Source organism: Procambarus clarkii, chromosome 11 (genome assembly GCF_040958095.1).
Source record: "Procambarus clarkii isolate CNS0578487 chromosome 11, FALCON_Pclarkii_2.0, whole genome shotgun sequence".
NCBI classification, from domain to species: Eukaryota; Metazoa; Arthropoda; class Malacostraca; order Decapoda; family Cambaridae; genus Procambarus; species Procambarus clarkii.
In genome coordinates, this window is record NC_091160.1 from 39,845,235 (window position 1) to 39,855,083 (window position 9,849).

At 43.0% G+C, this 9,849-nt stretch overlaps 1 long non-coding RNA gene across 1 annotated transcript; it reads right to left on the bottom strand.

Annotated features, from left to right (window-relative positions):
- Window positions 1-766: 766 nt before the first annotated feature.
- On the bottom strand, window positions 767-3,973 carry LOC123758538 (uncharacterized). The gene is made up of 2 exons (XR_006772894.2): window positions 3,627-3,973; window positions 767-1,854 (listed from the first exon to the last, which is right to left on the bottom strand). It is a non-coding gene; the product is annotated as an uncharacterized lncRNA (long non-coding RNA).
- Between the last annotated feature and the right edge of the window lie 5,876 nt (window positions 3,974-9,849).

Sequence of the window (9,849 nt, forward strand, 5' to 3'; positions counted from 1 at the left end):
TCTAGGGCAGCTGTACTCTCCCTTCATATAGCCTAGGGCAGATGTACTCCCCCTTCATATAGTCTAGGGTAGCTGTATTCCCCTTCATATAGTCTAGGGCAGCTGTACTCCCCTTCATATAGTCTAGGACAGCTGTACTCCCCCTTCATATAGTCTAGGACAGCTGTACTCCCCTTCATATAGTCTAGGGCAGCTGTACTCCCCTTCATATAGTCTAGGACAGCTGTATTCCCCTTTCATATAGTCTAGGGCAGCTGTACTTCCTTTCATAGTCTAGGGCAGCTGTATTCCCCTTTCATATAGTCTAGGGCAGCTGTACTTCCTTTCATACAGTCTAGGGCAGCTGTACTTCCTTTCATATAGTCTAGGGCAGCTGTATTCCCCTTTCATATAGTCTAGGGCAGCTGTACTTCCTTTCATACAGTCTAGGGCAGCTGCACAAATGCAGATGCACCTAATATATTAATAAAAAAAAGTCTAAAAACCAATTTGAAGATTGAAATTAACTCAATATACTACACAACAAAGTCCAGTGGCACCTTTTGGTATAATAATATTATCTTTTACTAAGCCTTGTATTCAGGTCGATCTACTGACCTTCCCAGGACTCATGCTACACAAGTTCCCAAACTCTGCTAGATGACCAGAGCCATCAGATCAAAGAAAACGTGCCCAACCAGCTCTGTCCTGCTATGGGGGGGATCGAACCTGAGATCCTTGATTGTGAGTCGAGAACTTAGAAACTGAGGTTGATAGACAAAACTCATTTCCGATTTTCAGCATTTTTTTAAGATATATATAAATATATATAATCGTGATAACAATGTAAAAATAAGCATTAAATGCATGTACTGTATTAACAATATATTTGGTAATACCAGACGAGAATATAATAATAATGGGAGAGGTTTGGCAGGCCGCCAGTTTGCTGTTCCCTCCGAAGCCATTATAGATGGTGACTTCCAGGTAACTTCATGGAAATAATATGGGGTTTCAACTGATATCCGGACACCAGACGACTCATCCATGTCACTGAGCGCTGTTGACGTGGTCCGTTCTCGCCAGTGTTCCCAATATCAAGAAACTGCGGTACTAAAATGCCCTAACCTAACCAACCAGAGGACCCACGAACAGAAAACGGGACATTGTCAAATTCGCCAGCCGCTACCATATTCTTGTACATTAGTGTTTGGCCTTAAGTATACGTCAAAATGCGACGTGCTATAACAAGAAGAGGAGGTGTTGGCGAATCATTTTCCCCTTAACATATCCTTAATAATTTATACTTTATGTCAGTGTAAATGTTTAGTTAGTTATAATCTAACAACACTTTCATAATAACTATGTTGATTTTGCGTGACATGTCTCGGGTGCTCTGTAGGTCTGCTGTTCTTATAGGTTAAGTTGTTGGAGAGATCATCGGCGAAAATGCTGCCACAAGCCTAGCGGCAGCCTACTCAGTGGACACAGCTGCCAAACTTGAACAACGAATTTTGGTCCATGGCGTTCAAGACGGCGGTATTGGTCAGCGTGTCGTACCGCAAGTTCTCCAGGGCTTGGGAATAATACAATAGCTACAGAATACACTGTTTAGTTATTAAGTTGGCTCACAGCGGACAGGGGTAGCCTCTCCCCATCGTCAGAGGCTCTTCGGATGTGTCGGTCGGGGTGATTTCTGTTACGGCGTTCGTGGTGGCTACGAAAGCGGTGGTGATGGGACTTCATGTTGGAATTTTTGGCATCCCCCACGACGCCATTCCCACCAGGAGAGGGATTTCCATCGTCGTCAGCAGCGGCTGCCCAGGACGCCACCAGCACCACAGATAACACCAAGAGCGTACAGCTGGGTGCCATCTGTAACAAAACACTCAGGTTAAAAGTGATCAGGACAAGGCAGAACATCAGTTATACTAGCCACAGCACTGTCTTACTTGCTTTAAATGTTCACTTTAAACTATATCAGATTGGTTAGTAAAGGTGACGATATAATATGGTTGATCGAGGACCGGGCCGCGAGGATGCTGAGTCCCAAAATCATCGCAAGATAATTGCAAGATAGGTTAGGATTGGTTAGGCTAGGTTTAGGTTAAGTTAGGTTTCATTAGGTAAGTTTGGTTATGTTAGGTTAGATTTGATTGTGTTAAGAGTCTAGGCACAGTGCGGCCAAAAGATATATTTATCGCATGTTTATATAATTGTTTTGTTATATCTAAATTTGACGATGGTGAACGAAACATTTAGCTCTTAGTTTATCACCTCGATAGCTATATTTTCAACTTTTTCTAGGATTTACCTAGTGAATAGCTACATGGTTTAATCACAAAATTGTACATGATTTACCAACCTCTCGCGGTTGTGGAGAGCGTCAGGTGTACGAAAATAACTGACGCTTTGGATGCCTTGTTTGACTACACATTGTCAAGGATAGGAAGGCTGTTAGGTTTACTGTGGTCTATAAGAGCAGGGGCTCCCAACCAGGGGTTCATGGATCCTTTCTTGTCCAGTGGCTTCCTTGGGGGTCCATAGATCCCCTTGCGGGTCCATAGATCCCCTTGCGGGTCCATAGATCCCCTTGGGGGTCCATAGATCCCCTTGGGGGTCCATAGATCCCCTTGGGGGTCCATAGATCCCCTTGGGGGTCCATAGATCCCCTTGGGGGTCCATAGATCCCTTGGGGGTTCATGGGAATTGTATATTTTTATGTTTTTATTTTACTGGAATTAGGAAAAGGTATTGTGGCATAAAATACATACTATACAATAGTTCTAACTGGCAATAACCCTGTAGTGTTTGTGATACATGAATGTAAGTATTTGTCACAGCAATGGTTACTGCCAGTTTTGCTACATTCCACTACGGGCTCACCATAGCCCGTGCTACTTGGAACTTGTTGTTCTAGGTAGCAAATCTTAAACAACAACAGTTTTGCTAGCTCGATCTATTTGTCTGTAGGAGTCCACAGAGGGAGAAGGTGATTGGAAAAGGAGGGAGAGAGGGAGTTGAACATATGAAGTTGGGAACCACAGTTCTAGAACAACTACAGAATTTCCCCAGGATGCAACCCACAACATTTGTTAAACCTTTGGGTACCCATTTACTGCTAGGTGAACAGAACCATCAGGTGAAAAGTGCTCAAATGTCTCCATCCTGTCGCGAAAATTGAACCCCGGAACCCTTAGGTTAAGAACACAGGCTGAAGGGTAAGCTTACTATTGGCTTCTCTCCCCCCCCCCCCCCTCCTCCCTGCCACAATACCACACAAGTAGCATCATGTGTAGAATCAATCAAAAATTGTATTTACAAATGGTAGTACATTTATAATTAGGAAAGTTTACATAAATGCATCAAACCAAACAAGTTCCAACTTTTCTGAATTACTTGTACTAACACTTTCTTCAAAATACATTTAAATATATATCGACACTAGTACTCCACAAAATCAGAATCGACTGTAAGTGTGAGGCACTACGGGCTCACCATAGCCCGTGCTACTTGGAACTTTTTGTTCCAAGTAGCGAATCTTAAACAACAGACTGTAAGTGAAATCTGTTTCATATTTGATGAACAAGTCGAGGACCAGCGAGGGCATTAGTAATGTAAAATAAACATAGCAAGATTAGACTTACTTTGAACCACCTGCGTTTGAGTGTTGGAAGTGAACGGTGCCGTGTGATCCCTCGCCCGGTGCTGTGATGGCCAGACCAGCGCCTGGGCCTCTTATATGCCTCCCGCCCCGCCCCCCCCCAGGGCTTGAGTGGGACGGACCGTTGACTCAGGCTGGGGGATAGGGAGGCTAGTGTGTGTGTGTGTGGGGGGGGGGGGGGGGGGGGAAATCAGACTGTAAACAAATGCGAATTATTTGCGCATCAGGAAGTGCTATCCTCTGCTCCCTCTCTTAAGGCAACTCGCATCCTCTCGAAATAAAATTGAAATAAGTTTATTGCGGTAAAATACACACAAAGGGATGAGGTAGCTCAAGCTATTCTCACCCCGTTCAGTACATCGTGTTAATACATACATAGACACACATCACAAACAATAAATATATTACCGAACATTCTGAGAGATAAATATATACATTTCCTCTCGAATAATACATCGCATTTTGACGTATAAATCCCTTAAGACCTAAATCTCCAGATACAGCCCCGCTCCCGTGCTGGGCAAGTCCACGACGGGCTCACCCTAGCCCGTGCTACTTGGAATATTTTTAATTCATAATTCACTGTGCCGGGAGACAGGAAGCCAGAGTGTATTCATACAAGTTAGGCTTTATCGAGGTTATCCCTCCCCCACCAAGGCCTAATTACCGACCCCGCCAAGGATGCAATCCCACAACAAACTAACGAACTCCTGAGTACCTACTCACTGCTAGGTGAACAGAGGCATTAGGTGAAAGTAAATGTGCCCTACCATTTGTCCCTCCCGGGATTAGAACCCGGACGCACCCGACTGAACTACCGTAACCCTAAAGGTAAAAACCTTTTAGGTAAAGGTTTACCCTAAAGGAGCCTTAGGATTTTGTTCAGAGTAGCTGAATCTAAAAACAGCAATTTAATACATGAGTTCAGTGAACAAATCCACAAGGGCCGTGACGAGGATTCGAACCTACGTCCGAGATCATCCCAGACGCTGCCTTAATCGACTGCTGCATCACGCTATTGTGATTTCTGTGTGTAATTAGTTTAGTGAGACCGGGAACGGTGGGGAGGACGGACTGCTTAATTACCTCAGTCAGGCAAACTACTCGCGTACCTTAACGTGATTTGTGTTCGCAAGTCGCCCCCTTGCTCGCCCCTCGGCGGGTGCACTTCCCGCCTCCTTTCCTCCCTCACGTGCACAACACCTGCCTGACGCAGACGTGCACAACACCTGCCTGACGCAGACGTGCACAACACCTGCTTGACACGGACGTGCACAACACCTGCCTGACGCGGACGTGCACAACACCTGCCTGACGTAGACGTGCCCGGCCTGAGAATAGGCTGCAGGAGGTGCGTGTTTGTCACAACACCTGCCTAACACGGACGTCAGACAAACACGCTCTTCATGCAGCCTAGTCTCAGGCCAGACTCTTCCCAGCTACGGCTAACCACTATGACGCGCTCATGTACTGTTTAATTTAGAAAAATGTAGTTTTTTCTCAATTATAAATTGATATTGTTGAATAGTATAATTTTATGTACAGTTAGGCTAGGTGTTTGCATCTGCATTTGTAGTACATTGTATACGCACCTAGTTGCGCTTGCGGGGGTTGAGCTCTGGCTCTTTGGTCCCGCTTCTCAACTGTCAACTGGTGTACAGATTCCTGAGCTTGGTAGGCTCTATCATATCTACATTTGAAATTGTGTATGGAGTCTGGCTCCTTCACATTACTGCCTAATGCATTCCATTTGCTAAATACTTCTAAATCCTGCAGCTTTTCTCACATATATATATATATATATATATATATATATATATATATATATATATATATATATATATATATATATATATATAATATGACGTACAAACCACATACCAGAGGATGAAGAAACGACGATGTTTCTGTCTGTCCTGTATCATTATCAAGTTGTATGTGATGAAGATATATCATCATATATTCATCTTATATGATGAAGTTATTCCTCACATCTTCAACCACATTATTGTAACTCATATACATATACATTAGGCTTGTATCAATTTTCTCCCAACCTGATCAAAAATGCCTTTGATATTGCTAATAGGGAAGTGATTATGTATGAATTAGCGAGAATGGATATAGGGGGACATTTATTACAATGGATACGAGGCTATCTTACCAACCGGAAGTCCTCTGCACTGTTCCAAGGCTACAAGAGTGAAACTAAATTAATGCAACTAGGCACCCCACAAGGAGGATTACTAAGTCCTACCTTGTTTAATGTTCTAATTAATGCCTTACTAAAATCAATCCCAACTAGTCCGGTAAACATCACTATCAGCTATGTAGATGACATCCTTGTACATACTAAAACCCACCGCGAAAAGCAAACAATCTTAAATTGTATACATACAGCTTGTGAGAGCCTTGGTGTTGTAATCAACGCTGCTAAAACTAAGGTATTTAACAGACAAATTGGCAACCGCAAAAGTGGACTTCGAAAACTTAAGATAGACAACATACCAATAGACTATGTCTCTTCTTTCAAATACCTTGGTGTCTCTGTCCCTTGTACCTCAACTGCAGTCAATAAGTTACATCAACAGTGTAGAGACAGACTCAAGGCTCTCAGAACTGTAGTGGGGTACAGCCCTAAGTACGGTGTTAATATTAGAATAGCAAAAATGATGTATTTAGCATATATAAAGTTTCTGATAGACTATCATCCACCAGCTTTAGTCATGCAAAATGGCAAAATTATGGATAGACTGGAAAAAATGCAAAATGAAGCACTCAGAATTATACTTGGTTGTCCTATAACTACCAAAGTTCTTAATATACGGAAAGAATTAAATGTACTTAGCATTCGAGATAGAATATTTGAAATCAATCTTATGATGGGACTAAAACTTCTGCGTGATAACAAAAACAACATTGTGTCATTTGCACTGTTAGAACACATACGTAATGGAACCAGCGAGTCTAAATGGATTCAAAGAACTGCCACTCATATTAAAATGATGGGACTGTACGACGTATATACAGATGAAAGAGTACAGCACTTCCTTCCACCCTGGCAGATAGTACCTTTTGACATCCTGACCCCTGCATACCCCACCAAGAAACTAATCACAAACTACCCTCATACTCATCTTGCTGCTAATTTAAGCACCATAGAACACATTCACAATATACAAGCTGAAAACAACATTACACAGACCATATACACTGACGGATCACTCAACACAGCTACAGGTAGGGCAGGAAGTGCTGTTATTACTCATCAGCCCGATGGCAGCACAATTCAAAGGAATATACGAATTAGTAACTAGGCATCCACAATGCAAGCTGAGTTGGTAGCAATACTGGTAGCACTCGAAATTATTGACAACACTGAAGTAGACAGCTTAATTATTTCTGACTCCCTATCCTCACTACGAGCAATAAACAGTTTGCAATCAAGTAATAATGTGCTTGTTACATAATACAGTAATAATACAGTGATGTACACATCTTACTTGCGTGAAGCCATATATCTGGGGAGACAGGTTTCTAATTTTATGAAGGAGACGGTTTAGAACCATCCTCTCAAAACACAAAGACAACTAGTGAGGGAGATTGGGCGAAAAGCACTGATGGATAGGTTTAGGAATGGGAATAATGAGGCTATTGGTGCATGAAATCGGAAGCTCCCCAGTTACATAGCTCATATTATACAGTTCAAGCAAGGGTTTCCCCTGGAACTAGCAGAAGCATACGCAGTATGTCGTAAGTAACTCCATCCTTCCCCGATCGGCTGGTCGGCCGAGCGGACAGCACCCTGGACTTGTGATCATGTGGTCCCGGGTTCGATCCCGGGCGCCGGCGAGAAACAATGGGCAGAGTTTCTTTCACCCTATGCCCCTGTTACCTAGCAGTAAATAGGTACCTGGGTGTTAGTCAGCTGTCACGGGCTGCTGCCTGGGGGTGGAGGCCTGGTCGAGGACCGGTCCGCGGGGACACTAAAAGCCCCGAAATCATCTCAAGATTAAAAAGATTATCCTCCCCAGGTGGTGTAGCTCTGTCTTTATGTAGAACAGAGTCTAGTTCGTATTCAGTAAACAGCATGTCACAGTCATCCTCTTGATGACGCATGAAGTCAAGGAGCCTTGCTCTATCAGCATATCTATTATTTAATTCATTCTGTGAGGGTAGAGGAAGGCTGTCGAAGCTGGAAGTTGTGGCCCAACCATCAACCAGCTCATTTGCTCTGTGCAGAGGATTAGGGTGCGAGATCTGTGCAGGAAAAATGCTGCATAGATCTCGCACCCTAATAATGATCTTATTGATATCCTTCCATGCCCGGCTTAGTGGCGTGTTACAACTGAGACCACTGACAAACGTTTCCCTATCTGCCGTTTTCCCAAACTCTATCACTCAGCCGCAAGAGTTGCGACTGAGTGAAAGAGTTTAAGCATATCAGTAGTACGTTTCATCAGCTGGTTAAAGTTTCTTCTCTCGATAACACGGGTATATGTATGTTATACGGGTGTACGTACATGATAACACGGGTGAACGTTCATGATAACACGGGTGTACGTTCATGATAACACGGGTGAACGTACATGACGACACAAGCACGTGGTCATATCACCCCCTGATCACGTGGTCAGAGCACTAGACATACAGAATGGGAGTCAACGCACGCCGCTACTGCTGCCATGATCCCAAATGCATGTCTTGCTTAGCGAGCGGAAGTTCCTAAGGTGTTAGTGTCGACAGTTGGGTCGAGTCCGCACGTAGGCACGTTGTCCGGTAGGTGGACTCACCAAGCAGTTACACAAATAGTTACGAACCTTTATAGAACTTTTTTCTCAATCTTTGGCGGCATTCTTTGCATTTATTAAACAGTTTATGAGCTCCGAAGCGCCAGGAGGCTGTTTATAACAATAGCAACATTTAGTTGGGAAGTTTCGTGGCACTCAAAATAAGGTTCGAAGGGTTAAAAACAGGTTCGTAAGTAGGTGCGTGTTCAATCCCCACCTCTTTGGTCGCCGTAAAACTCAACCCGTGGGCAGAGTCCGCTATCTTCACCCCCAATTAGGTGAGTGAACCCTCACCCTCACCCACGATAGGAAGAATGTCATGTACGGCTAAAACATGATCGACAGCAGTTATGAATATATAAACGACAATCCCTGATATAAGTGACATATACAGTCTTGGAGGCCACGAAAACTGCTTCATAGTCGGGAAAAAGAAGACAATGAAAACTGCAGTAATAACATGAAACAAGACTGAAAACTGTATTATAGACAGAGGGAAGAAAGACGATAGAAACTGCAGTATTGACAAGAAAAACAAGAGAATGAAACCTGCAGTATAGTCAGGAGAAACAAGATTATGAGAACCACCATAGACGGTAGAGACAAGACAATGAAAACTGCAGTATTGCCAGTAGATCCTGCCCGAAACGCTGCGCGTACTAGTGGCTTTACAAGATTATAGTTACCATATTATGTATCTTCACAATCCCACTGTACCTTCTTGTATATGCATAAATAAATAAATAGAGACAAAACGATTGAAACTGCACAATAGACGAGAAAAACAATGCTCTCGAAGCGGGAAGTTAACCCATAGACATTATAACGAATTTATGAACGACATAAAAATAATTATGGATAAGACAAGCGATATGATAGGATACAAAACAATTAAAAACACATCTAAAGCGATGCAGAAAATTAAAAAAAAAATCATAAAATATAGAAACCTTTACATACGTTTGTGCAGGTATTCCCACATGCACAACATGAGTAAACAAAAAATCACACTTATTTACATCACACCAATGCAGATGCTGCTCAAGCTCCCGTCACTCCTGCAGTGTTCATTTCTGTGGGTATATGCTAGTACGCCGAGGCTGCTTAGGCTTCCTGAACACTGTTCTCCTGTAGTACACTTGAATCTTTTGTAGAATCTGCTATTCAGCAACACTTGCAAGCCACCACGTCAAACTCAATTGTCTTACGGGCTCACCATAGCCCGTGCTACTTGGAACTAGTTCCGAGTAACTGAATCTATAACAACAACAACATCGTCAAACTCAAACGCTGTTTCGCCTGCTAGGATGAACACCGTGGTGGTGCTGTCCTCTGGAGCCCTCTGATTCAACAAGCGTTTTCGCATGTACTAACGAATATATATCTTTTATACATATTTAATGGCGTTGTTTATAT